Source organism: Oncorhynchus kisutch, linkage group LG12 (genome assembly GCF_002021735.2).
Source record: "Oncorhynchus kisutch isolate 150728-3 linkage group LG12, Okis_V2, whole genome shotgun sequence".
Taxonomy (NCBI): domain Eukaryota; kingdom Metazoa; phylum Chordata; class Actinopteri; order Salmoniformes; family Salmonidae; genus Oncorhynchus; species Oncorhynchus kisutch.
The window spans coordinates 26,964,954-26,978,993 of NC_034185.2; the positions used below are offsets into that span (position 1 = coordinate 26,964,954).

The window sequence follows — 14,040 nt, forward strand, 5'->3', positions numbered from 1 at the left end:
CAACCCTAGTGATACTGGGCCGTACGCACTACACTCTGCAGCGCCTTGTGGTCGGATGCCGAGCAGTTGCCATACCAAGCGGTGATGCAGCCAGTCCAGATGCTCTCAATGGTGTAGCTGTAGAACTTTTTGAGGACCTGAGGGCCCATGCCAAATCTTTTCAGATCCCCAAGAGGGAAGAGGTGTGTTCGTGCCCTCTTCACAACTGTGTTGGTGTGTTTGGACCATGATAGGTCCTTTGTGATGTGGACACAGAGGAACTTGAAGCTGTCGAGATGCTTCACTAAAGCCCCGCTGATGTGGATGGGGGCATGCTCGGTCCTACGTTTCCTGTAGTCCACGATCAATGGAGTGTGTTGAAATTAACAATTTTAGTGCATTGTTTGTTTATACACTGCTCAAAAAAACTTAAACTTAAACAACACAATGTAACTCCAAGTCAATCACACTTCTGTGAAATCAAACTGTCCACTTAGGAAGCAACACTGATTGACCATAAATGTCACATGCTGTTGTGCAAATGGAATAGACAACAGATGGAAATTATAGGCAATTAGCAAGACACCCCCAATAAAGGAGTGGTTCTGCAGGTGGTGACCACAGACCACTTCTCAGTTCCTATGCTTCCTGGCTGATGTTTTGGTCACTTTTGAATGCTGGCGGTGCTTTCACTCTAGTGGTAGCATGAGACGGAGTCTACAACCCACACAAGTGGCTCAGGTAGTGCAGCTCATCCAGGATGGCACATCAATGCGAGCTGTGGCAAGAAGGTTTGCTGTGTCTGTCAGCGTAGTGTCCAGAGCATGGAGGTCGCTACCAGGAGACAGGCCAGTACATCAGGAGACGTGGAGGAGGACGTAGGAGGGCAACAACCCAGCAGCAGGACCGCTACCTTCGCCTTTGTGCAAGGAGGAGCAGGAGAAGCACTGCCAGAGCCCTGCAAAATTACCTCCAGCAGGCCACAAATGTGCATGTGTCTGCTCAAACGGTCAGAAACAGACTCCATGAGAGTGGTATGAGGGCCCGACGTCCACAAGTGGGGGTTGTGCTTACAGCCCAACACCGTGCAGGACGTTTGGCATTTGCCAGAGAACACCAAGATTGGCAAATTCACCACTGGCACCCTGTGCTCTTCACAGATGAAAGTAGGTTCACACTGAGCACATGTGACAGACGTGACAGTCTGGAGACGTGGTGGAGAACGTTCTGCTGCCTGCAACATCCTCCAGCATGACTGGTTTGGCGGTGGGTCAGTCATGGTGTGGGGTGGCATTTCTTTGGGGGGCCACACAGCCCTCCATGTGCTCGCCAGAGGTAGCCTGACTGCCATTAGGTACCGAGATGAGATCCTCAGACCCCTTGTGAGACCATATGCTGGTGCGATTGGCCCTGGGTTCCTCCTAATGCAAGACAATACTAGACCTCATGTGGCTGGAGTGTGTCAGCAGTTCCTGCAAGAGGAAGGCATTGACATCATGGGACATCATGTCTCGCTCCATCCACCAACGCCACATTGCACCACAGACTGTCCAAAAGTTGGCGGATGCTTTAGTCCAGGTCTCGGAGGAGATCCACTTTAATTTTGAGTCCGACTCCAAATCCAGACCTTCATGGGTTGATAAATTTGATTTCCAATGATAATTTTTGTGTGATTTTGTTGTCAGCACATTCAACTATGTCAAGAAAAAAGTATTTAATAAGAATATTTCCTTCATTCAGATCTAGGATGTGTTATTTTAGTGTTCCCTTTATTTTTTTCAGCAGTGTAGTTCCAAACATCTATAGCGCATCCATAGTTTGTCATGCCTACCTGAGAAATCATTCAACCTCTGTGAGAAAATAATGTATCTTTAAGGAGCTATTCAACAAAGAGAAGGGACACAAGTCCAATGGCATATTTTCCAATGTGACCTAAGCGAAGACAACTGATTTTTTAGAACAAATACAAATGCTATGTTGTATTCAAACCGTAGTTCTTCCCAGTGATTATATTTGAAAAAATCGTTCATGAACCTCCCTTTCAATGTTAAACTAGGCTACTGCATACGAGAGCTTTAATCTAGGGGTTAGACACTACAGACTGAGGGCAGTCGGCACATAAATTATTTTAATGCAGGATGGTTCGGAGGGATTTAACAGTCTGATGGCCTTGAGGTTGATAAACAGCTTCTGTCTCTTGGTCCCAGCTATGATGCACCTGTACTGACCTTGCCTTCTGGATGTTAGCGGGGTGAACAGGCAGTGGCTCGGGTGGTTGTTGTCCTTGATGATCTTTTAAGCCTTCCTGTTACATCGTGTGATGTAGGTGTCCTGGAAGGCAGGTAGTTTGCCCCAGTGATGCGTTTGTGCAGACTGCACCACCCTCTGGAGAGCCCTGCGGTTATTTTATTTTATTTTTATTTTTTTTTACCTTTATTTTACTAGGCAAGTCAGTTAAGAACAAATTCTTATTTTCAATGACGGCCTAGGAACAGTGGGTTAACTGCCTGTTCAAGGGCAGAACGACAGATTTTGTACCTTGTCAGCTCGGGGATTTGAACTTGCAACCTTTCGGTTACTAGTCCAATGCTCTAACCACTAGGCTACACTGCCGCCACAGTGGGTGGTACAGTTGCCGTACCAGGCGGTGATGCAGCCCAACAGGATGCTCTCAATTGTGCATCTGTAAAACTTTGTGAGTGTTTTCGGTGACAAGACACATTTCTTCAGCCTCCTGAGGATGAAGAGGCACTGTTGCACCTTCTTCACCACACTGTCTGTGTGGGTGGACAATTTCAGTTTGTCAGTGATATGTATGCCAAGGAACTTAAAACTTTCCACCTTCTCCACTGCTGTCCCGTCAATGTGGATAAGGGGCCCTCTGCTGTTTCCTGAAGTCCACGATCATCTCCTTTGTTTTGTTGACGTTGAGTGAGATGTGTCGTTTGCAAACTTGTTGATAGAGTTGGAGTTGTGCATGGCCATGCAGTCATGGGTGAACAGGGATTACAGGAGGGGGCTGAGCACACACCCTTGTGGGGCCCCAGTGTTGAGGATCAGCGAAGTGGAGATGTTGTTTCCTACCTTCATCCCCTGGGAGCGGCCTGTCAGGCAGTCCAGGACCCAATTGCACAGGGCGGGGTTGAGACCCAGGGCCTCAAGCTTAATGATGAGCTTGGAGGGTTACTATGGTGTTGAAGGCTGAGCTATAGTTAATGAACGATTGCATCGTCAGTGGACCTATTGGGGCAGTAAGCAAATTTAAGTGGGTCTAGGATGTCAGATAAGGTGGAGGTGATATGATCCTTGATTAGTCTCTCAAAGCACTTTATGATGACAGAAGTGAGTGCAGCAGGGCGATAGTCATTTAGTTCCATTACCTTTGCATTCTTTGGTACAGGAACAATGGTGGACATCTTGAAGCATGTGGGGACAGCAGACTGAGATAGGGAGAGATTGAATATGTCCGTATACACACCAGCCAGCTGGTCCGCGCATGCTCTGAGGATATGGCTAGGGATGACGTCTTGGCCAGCAGCCTTGCGAGGGTTAACACGTTTAAATGTCAAACTCACGTTGTCCACGGAGAAGGAGAGTCCACAGTCCTTGGTAGCGGGCCGCGTCAGTGGCACTGTATTATCCTCAAAGCAGGCAAATAAGGTGTTTAGTTTGTCTGGAAGTCAGTGATTGTCCGTGATGTAAACCCTGTCTGTAGACCCTGCCACATACGTCTCGTGTCTGAGTAGTTGAATTGCGACTTTGTCTCTATACTGACATTTTGCTTATTTGATTGCATTGCGGAGGTAATGACTACTCTGTTTGAGAGTATTGTGGTCTATCGAGCGTCAGGTCTAATGACCTTCTGTGAGGTGGATAATCATTGATTTTCATACAATTTGGTATTTTTACAAGAAGAATAAGACGAAAAACATAAATGATAGGGCTGCATTTTGCTGAGGAGGCGAGGGATGACTTCGTATATTGACATGAAGATTCTGAATGTTGATTGTGGCTGATGCAGCAATCTGAAAGGCCAAGCTTTTCATGAGTACAATGACTACACTTCCACTTTCCCTTTAATGCTTCTGCACGTGTACATAAAGGGCAGAATTAAATACATGGGAGAAATGTGTGTGATAGGCAAATAGGAAAGTCGTTTGAGTCAAGTTCCCTGAACCCTTCGCTGAAGATATTGCATTAGAAATCAAATGTATCATAGCCCAATACGTGCCTACTTGTGTACTATGACAGATTTCTCTGTTCTCAGCAGGAGAATGTGATTTGGAATGCAAACACTTTACATTGCTTCATTGGGATAGGGGGCAGCATTGGGAAGTTTGGATGAAAAGCGTGCCCAGAGTTAATTGCCTGTTACTCAGACCCAGAAGCTAGGATATGCATATAATATTTGGATTTGGATAGGAAACACTCTACATTTTCCAAAACTGTTAAAATAATGTCTGTGAGTATAACAGAACTCATATGGCAGGCAAAAACCTGAGAAAAATCCAACAAGGAAGTGGAAATTCTGAGGTTTCAAGTTTTTTAAAAGTGATTGCCTATCCAATATCCTGTGCCTATGGGGTCAGATTGCACTTCCTAAGGCTTCCAGTAGATGTCAACAGTCTTTAGAAGTTGTTTCAGGCTTGTATTGTGAAAGGGGAGCGAATAAGAGCTGTTTCAACAAGTGGTCAGGCTGAAAGCCTTTAGTTTTTGAACCTCGCGTGGCCGTGAGCGCGAGGTTCATTCCCTTTCCTTTCTAATGAAAACAGTATTGTCCGGTTGAAACATTATTGAATATTTATGATAAAAACACCCTAAGGATTGTTTAGAAACATTGTTTGACATGTTTCTACGAACTTGAATGGAACTTTTTTGACTGTTTGTCTGGACTTTGTGCCCGCGCTTTGTGCATTTGGATTACTGGACTAAAAGCGGAACAAAAAGGAGGTATTTGGACATAAAGATTAACTTTATCGAACAAAACAAACATTTATTGTCTAACATGGAGACCTGGGAGTGCCATCAGATGAAGATCCTCACAGGTAAGTGATTAACTTTAATGCTATTTCTGACTTTTGTGACACCTCTCCTTGGTTGGAAACTGGCTGTATGGTTTTCTGTGGCTAGGCGCTGACCTAACATAATCGCATGGTGTGTTTTGTGGCTGTGGCTGGACTAACAAGAAGTTTATCTTTAATCCTATGTATAACACTTGTATCTTTTATCTCAATGTTTATGATGAGTATTTCTGTCATTTGATGTGGCTCTCTGCAATTTCACTGGATGTTTGTTTGAGACAATGCATTTCTGAACATAACGCGCCAATTTCAAATGAGGTTTTTGGAAATAAAGATGAACTTTATCGAACAAAGCACACATTTATTGTCTAACATGGAGTCCTGGTAGTGCCATCCGGTGAAGATCATCAAAGGTTAGTGATTAATTTTAACGCTATTTCTGACTTTTGTGACAGCTCTCCTTTTTTGTAAAATGGCTGTATGGTTTTCTGTGGTTAGAAGCTGACCTAACATAATCGCATGGTGTGTATTCGCCGTAAAGCCTTTTTGAAATCGGACACTGTGACTGGATTAACAAGACGTTTATCTTTAAAATGGTGTATAATACTTGTATGTTTGTGGAATTTAATTATGGTATTTCTGTTGAATTTGGCGCCCTGCAATTTCACTGGCTGTTGGCGAGGTGGAACGCTTACGTCCCGAACAATCCCAGAGAGGTTAAACTCTTTAATATACAACTTAAAATATTTAAAGATATAGCAGATCAAATCAAATCAAATGTTATTTGTCACATACACATGGTTAGCAGATGTTAATGCGAGTGTAGAGAAATGCTTGTGCTTCTAGTTCCGACAATGCAGTAATAACCAACAAGTAATCTAGCTAACAATTCCAAAACTACTACCTTATAGACACAAGTGTAAGGGGATAAAGAATATGTACATAAAGATATATGAGTGAGTGATTGTACAGAGCGGCATAGGCAAGATACAGTAGATGGTATTGAGTGCAGTATATACATATGAGATGAGTATGTAAACAAAGTGGCATAGTTAAAGTGGCTAGTGATACATGTATTACATAAAGATGCAGTAGATGATATAGAGTACAGTATATACATATACATATGAGATTAATAATGTAGGGTATGTAAACATATATATATATATATATATTAGGTAGCATTGTTTAAAGTGGCTAGTGATATATTTTACATCATTTCCCATCAATTCCCATTATTAAAGTGGCTGGAGTTGAGTCAGTGTGTTAGCAGCAGCCACTCAATGTTAGGGGTGGCTGTTTAACAGTCTGATGGCCTTGAGATAGAAGCTGTTTTTCAGTCTCTCGGTCCCAGCTTGGATGCACCTGTACTGACCTCGCCTTCTGGATGATAGCAGGGTGAACAGGCAGTGGCTCTGGTGGTTGTTGTCCTTGATGATCTTTATGGCCTTCCTGTGACATCGGGTGGTGTAGGTGTCCTGGAGGGCAGGTAGTTTGCCCCCGGTGATGCGTTGTGCAGACCTCACTACCCTCTGGAGAGCCTTACGGTTGTGGGCGGAGCAGTTGCCGTACCAGGCGGTGATACAGCCCGACAGGATGCTCTCGATTGTGCATCTGTAGAAGTTTGTGAGTGCTTTTGGTGACAAGCCGAATTTCTTCAGCCTCCTGAGGTTGAAGAGGCGCTGCTGCGCCTTCTTCACGATGCTGTCTGTGTGGGTGGACCAATTCAGTTTGTCTGTGATGTGTACGCCGAGGAACTTAAAACTTACTACCCTCTCCACTACTGTTCCATCAATGTGGATAGGGGGGTGTTCCCTCTGCTGTTTCCTGAAGTTATATTCACATCTCACTAATGCTACATTGTTACAAACAATGCAATTTCCTCTGTTCAGATATTTTCTGAAGATAAACGAAAATGTAGATATGAGTGAGCACCCCACCATACCCCTGTCTGCGCATTATGCCCTGAATATATTCTACCATGCCCAGAAACCTGCTCCTCTTATTCTCTGTCCCCAACGCTCTAGGCGACCAGTTTTGATAGCCTCTAGCCGCACCCTCATACTACTCCTTCTCTGTTCCGCGGGTGATGTGGAGGTAAACCCAGGCCCTGCATGTCCCCAGGCACCCTCATTTGTTGACTTCTGTGTTCGAAAAAGCCTTGGTTTCATGCATGTCAACATCAGAAGCCTCCTCCCTAAGTTTGTCTTACTCACTGCTTTAGCACACTCTGCTAACCCTGATGTCCTTGCTGTGTCTGAATCCTGGCTCAGGAAGGCCACCAAAAATTCAGAGATTTCCATACCCAACTATAACATCTTCCGTCAAGATAGAACTGCCAAAGGGGGAGGAGTTGCAGTTTACTGCAGAGATAGCCTGCAAAGTAATGTCATACTTTCCAGGTCCATACCCAAACAGTTCGAACTACTAATTTTGAAAATTACTCTCTCCAGAAATAAGTCTCTCACGGTTGCCGCCTGCTACCGACCCCCCTCAGCTCCCAGCTGTGCCCTGGACACCATTTGTGAATTGATCGCCCCCCATCTAGCTTCAGAGTTTGTTCTGTTAGGTGACCTAAACTGGGATATGCTTAACACCCCGCCAGTCCTACAATCTAAGCTAGATGCCCTCAATCTCACACAAATCATCAAGGAACCCACCAGGTACAACCCTAAATCTGTAAACAAGGGCACCCTCATAGACGTCATCCTGACCAACTGGCCCTCCAAATACACCTCCGCTGTCTTCAACCAGGATCTCAGCGATCACTGCCTCATTGCCTGTATCCGCTACGGAGCCGCAGTCAAATGACCACCCCTCATCACTGTCAAACGCTCCCTAAAACACTTCTGTGAGCAGGCCTTTCTAATCGACCTGGCCCGGGTATCCTGGAAGGACATTGACCTCATCCCGTCAGTTGAGGATGCCTGGTCATTCTTTAAAAGTAACTTCCTCACCATTTTAGATAAGCATGCTCCGTTCAAAAAATGCAGAACTAAGAACAGATACAGCCCTTGGTTCACCCCAGACCTGACTGCCCTCGACCAGCACAAAAACATCCTGTGGCGGACTGCAATAGCATCGAATAGTCCCCGTGATATGCAACTGTTCAGGGAAGTCCGGAACCAATACACGCAGTCAGTCAGGAAAGCTAAGGCCAGCTTCTTCAGGCAGAAGTTTGCATCCTGTAGCTCCAACTCCAAAAAGTTCTGGGACACTGTGAAGTCCATGGAGAACAAGAGCACCTCCTCCCAGCTGCCCACTGCACTGAGGCTAGGTAACACGGTCACCACTGATAAATCCATGATTATCGAAAACTTCAATAAGCATTTCTCAACGGCTGGCCATGCCTTCCGCCTGGCTACTTCAACCTCGGCCAACAGCTCCGCCCCCCCCGCAGCTCCTCGCCCAAGCCTCTCCAGGTTCTCCTTTACCCAAATCCAGATAGCAGATGTTCTGAAAGAGCTGCAAAACCTGGACCCGTACAAATCAGCTGGGCTTGACAATCTGGACCCTCTATTTCTGAAACTATCTGCCACCATTGTCGCAACCCCTATTACCAGCCTGTTCAACCTCTCTTTCATCTCGTCTGAGATCCCCAAGGATTGGAAAGCTGCCGCAGTCATCCCCCTCTTCAAAGGGGGAGACACCCTGGACCCAAACTGTTACAGACCTATATCCATCCTGCCCTGCCTATCTAAGGTCTTCGAAAGCCAAGTCAACAAACAGGTCACTGACCATCTCGAATCCCACCGTACCTTCTCCGCTGTGCAATCTGGTTTCCGAGCCGGTCATGGGTGCACCTCAGCCACACTCAAGGTACTAAAGGACATCATAACCGCCATCGATAAAAGACAGTACTGTGCAGCCGTCTTCATCGACCTTGCCAAGGCTTTCGACTCTGTCAATCACCATATTCTTATCGGCAGACTCAGTAGCCTCGGTTTTTCGGATGACTGCCTTGCCTGGTTCACCAACTACTTTGCAGACAGAGTTCAGTGTGTCAAATCGGAGGGCATGCTGTCCGGTCCTCTGGCAGTCTCTATGGGGGTGCCACAGGGTTCAATTCTCGGGCCGACTCTTTTCTCTGTATATATCAATGATGTTGCTCTTGCTGCGGGCGATTCCCTGATCCACCTCTACGCAGACGACACCATTCTATATACTTTCGGCCCGTCTTTGGACACTGTGCTATCTAACCTCCAAACAAGCTTCAATGCCATACAACACTCCTTCCGTGGCCTCCAACTGCTCTTAAACGCTAGTAAAACCAAATGCATGCTTTTCAACCGGTCGCTGCCTGCACCTGCATGCCCGACTAGCATCACCACCCTGGATGGTTCCGACCTAGAATATGTGGACGTCTATAAGTACCTAGGTGTCTGGCTAGACTGCAAACTCTCCTTCCAGACTCATATCAAACATCTCCAATCGAAAATCAAATCAAGAGTCGGCTTTCTTTTCCGCAACAAAGCCTCCTTCACTCAAGCCGCCAAGCTTACCCTAGTAAAACTGACTATCCTACCGATCCTCGACTTCGGCGATGTCATCTACAAAATGGCTTCCAACACTCTACTCAGCAAACTGGATGCAGTCTATCACAGTGCCATCCGTTTTGTCACTAAAGCACCTTATACCACCCACCACTGCGACTTGTATGCTCTAGTCGGCTGGCCCTCGCTACATATTCGTCGCCAGACCCACTGGCTCCAGGTCATCTACAAGTCTATGCTAGGTAAAGCTCCGCCTTATCTCAGCTCACTGGTCACGATGGCAACACCCATCCGTAGCACGCGCTCCAGCAGGTGTATCTCACTGATCATCCCTAAAGCCAACACCTCATTTGGCCGCCTTTCGTTCCAGTACTCTGCTGCCTGTGACTGGAACGAATTGCAAAAATCGCTGAAGTTGGAGACTTTTATCTCCCTCACCAACTTCAAACATCAGCTATCTGAGCAGCTAACCGATCGCTGCAGCTGTACATAGTCTATTGGTAAATAGCCCACCCTTTTCACCTACCTCATCCCCATACTGTTTTTATTTATTTACTTTTCTGCTCTTCTGCACACCAATATCTCTACCTGTACATGACCATCTGATCTTTTATCACTCCAGTGTTAATCTGCAAAATTGTAATTATTTGCCTACCTCCTCATGCCTTTTGCACACATTGTATATAGACCCCCCCTTTGTTTTCTACTGTGTTATTGACTTGTTAATTGTTTACTCCATGTGTAACTCTTTGTTGTATGCTCACACTGCTATGCTTTATCTTGGCCAGGTCGCAGTTGCAAATGAGAACTTGTTCTCAACTAGCCTACCTGGTTAAATAAAGGTGAAATAAAAATAAAAATAAAAATAATCTAATCAGATTTGTGTCTGTGGCCACAGCTGATAAGTAAATAAAAAGTGCTGTTTTAACTATCTCCAAATATGAGCCTGCAGCTCTGCATCAACTTTTCCTCCAGTCATATGTGCACTGCATACATCATGTACTTTAGGCCTTGGTCTTCCATCTGCAATGTATTATGCATGAAAGCATTATGTATAAGTCTCAAGCACACCGACTGCATCAAACTGTATGTGTTCCGGTGGAAGTCCATTCATTTCAATGGGAGGGATTCTGCACCACTGCGACTCATCTGCTGGATTAGGTTGCCGTGCATGCAGTGTGTCTCATGCGCTGGATTTCTCCAACTTCTGCATTGCTTTTCCAAGCAGTATCAGAACAAAGGTGCTAACGTGTAGCGTGATTCTTTTGTTGTGATATGGTGGATGGATTGCCCCTTTTCAGGTGTTCCAATTTTTCTTTCTATAAAAAAGGTAATTTGTCAGCGAGACGCATTAATTAATTCAGGCCAGAGGAGTGTAGACCTAATCACAATTGCTATTTTGTAACAGATGTGACTTTCCATTCATCAAAAGGCTGGTGCACAGTGCACTGTTCGAATACTGGAGTTATTTTGGAGTGGATGAACATGCACAGGTAGCTTACTTTTTGAAGTGATTTGTTTGACAATCAGTCATCAATGTAAGGTCATTTCATTTTTTTTTTTGCAAACTTTGAACTTAAATCCAATGATGTGGTGACATTTGTTGTTGATTTCATGCTAAATTCTCATTAGTTAACAACTTAACCAAAACTAGACATTGAACTGATGTCTGTGCCCAGTGGGATAGTCCTATGCACGATTACATAAATCCCAATGGATATACCATAGTAGCTTATAGCTTATAAAATGCCTTGTTTGCTCTCATATGGTTTATTAGACTAGCCTAGAGATAGTTGCAGAAGTGATAATGATGTAGCCTAAATCAATACAACACATTCCCTGCTTCTTGACAGCGCATTGAGCAATGATATTCCTCGATCAGACTGACAAAACAATTGCATCAACGCTGCTTAATAAATTATGCAGTCAAACTTTTCCATTATGTCATTCCAAATTGTTGTGTGCAACAAAAGTTTAACATTCACCTTTTGCTACTATTTCTATCACGTCCACGCATACAAGTTGATGCATATGCATCACACAGAACACAGAACGCACTGCAACTCCCTCTGCCACGCAATTCTGCAAGGCAAACGCAATGGTCCATTGGAAATGAATGTTCTTCTGGTGTACCCAAAACGTTTCACTGTCGGTCTGATCTAGGCGTAGCCTAGGCCTACTGTTCATGTCAAGGATCCCTCCGGAACTGTCATTACGCACACATTGTCCCTATTCCCAGTTGATTATTAATTTTATAAGTGTGCCCTTTGTTCACCATTGTCCTGTCGATTATTGTTCCCATGTCCGTTGGACATGTGAGTGAGTACCTATGTGTTGGTGCCGCTGTTATGCTACGTGCTTTACGGGTGTCGTTCAACGAGGTTACCCTCGCTCTTTCGTTTGGGTACAGCCCAGGATACGTGTTGTTTTGGGTGTATTAAAAACCCCTATTGTGTATTCCGGCCCGTCTCCAAATCCTTTATAGAAGCGTGACAGTACAACATTGTTACCGGAAATGTAATATCTACCCTTGACAACATTTCACATTCATGTCAATATTTTGTCAAAATTCTGATTTTGAAAATAAATCAAAGTTCTCCACAAAGACACGTATAATATAGAATAAAAATAACAACGTGAGTCTTTTTGAAATTACTTACCTTACAAGTGTTCAGTCATCCCTTTAGTTTTGTTCACTTTCCATCAAAATAATACTGTCCGACTGCCTCCTTCGACAAAATTGCCAATAAAAAAAAATGAAAAAACTTTGTAAATGTTCTTGTGATAATATAGCCGATGGACAGAAATTGCACTAGTCAGTGGCGGGGAACCTCAGTGGAGCGCTTTGGTGATGCGCCTACAAACTACCGCGGCGAGTAAATCGACCACAGCAGAATCATTGCGTTCCATAATTTACAATAGTGACATGTGCTGACTTCATTACGGAATTCAACACATCGCATCTCGATTGGACTAACAGGAAATCGCGCAGGGTCCTATTTGGATGCCATTGAAATCCATATATATAACTAGATCAAATATGGTGTCATTAGGTTTATTCTCTGTATTATCCCAAAAAGTGAATCAGGTTGCAATCGAAGATTTTTTTCATTCATTAATCTCTGAATGAGTTGAGTAGCCTATCCAAGCAGCTCCAAGCTATGCCACATACTTGAATGCACACTGAAGTCTGTTCATTTAAGCGTGGGTTGAGCACCACCTATCTCACTCAGCCAATGTAATGTAAAACAAAGAGCAGACTATATGAAGTACCATACAGCAGGTGCTCACATATGATATAGGATATTGCAAGGAGGCCATAGAAACAAACAAGAGGCACATGACATTTCTCTCAATGCTGCATGGAGCTCACTTGACCCATTTCTTACACTTTCTTAACCATCATATCAACCAAGTTCTACATTAGATGTTGCACTAAACTCAAGGAAGCAGAGTCAGAAAGCATAACCATCATTGCATCAAGTAAACAAAAACACATTTATTCAAACTTCCCAGGAAGTGGTGACAGGAGGTATCATGGTCTGAGAAGTCAACTATGAATTATTAAGTCATTAAAACTTGAAATTCAGTTACCAAACTGGTCTATGTTTCACAAGTTTGGACAGCACTGTGCAGTACAGCCCAGTACAGCACAGTACATAAGTACACTGCACAGTACAGCCCAGTACAGCACAGTACATAAGTCCCCCTCACAGTACAGCCCAGTACAGCACAGTACATAAGTACACTGCACAGTACAGCCCAGTACAGCACAGTCATGAAAAGTAGGGTAACCTATAGTTCCGAACATTACAGTACAGAAGAGCACAGTAGAGTACAATACAGTACAGCAAAGAGAAGTAGAGTAAAGTACAGTCCTGTTTTGTACAGTTGAGTAGAATAGAGTGGAGTAGAGTTCAGTACAGTACACAATGGAGCACACTAGAGTTTAGTACACTATAATGTTCTGAACTATACCTAACTTTATTGTATTCTACTGTATTGACCTCTACTGTACTGAACTATACTGTACTATGCTGTACTGTACTCTACTGAGCTTTACTGTGCTTTACGTTGATTGTCCAAACATGTGAAACATAGACAGACGTCTATGATTTTCTTTTCAGATTTTGTCCAGTCCAGATTTTGTCCGGACAAACCAAAGTTTGGTGTCGGAGCTCATTAAAACAGAAGAATTCCCAAATATGCAAAGGAGGATATTTTATATTTCTACCTTTGTGTAAGTATTTAAGATACATCACCATCAAGAGAATGACATTCATTTCCATAATTATGCATTTCTGTGCAGTACAGATCAGGGACCCATGATTCAATTCCGTTACCGCAATTCTGTCACCACTTCACTTGCTGAAGTTCAATAACTAAAATCAATGTTTTCAAAATCGAGGTGTCATGTCAGAGCTGACACCCAGACATCTTAATTCAGAGCAGATATTAAACAGAGTTTTTGGAAAACATGGTCACATCAAAAACGGAGGGAGATTTTTCTAAAATTCTGTTACCAAAGTTTGCGTCTGCACAGCTTT

At 44.0% G+C, this 14,040-nt stretch overlaps 1 protein-coding gene across 2 annotated transcripts in view; it reads right to left on the bottom strand.

Moving 5' to 3' along the window:
- opn5 (opsin 5) overlaps positions 1 to 12,452 on the bottom strand; it is a 37,819-nt gene extending 25,367 nt beyond the window's left edge. For both annotated transcript variants that reach the window (XM_020495963.2, XM_031837249.1), the window contains exon 1: positions 12,154 to 12,452. The gene's annotated coding sequence lies outside the window, so the exon portion shown is untranslated. The remainder of the gene's footprint in view (positions 1 to 12,153) is intronic.
- Positions 12,453 to 14,040: the final 1,588 nt, after the last annotated feature.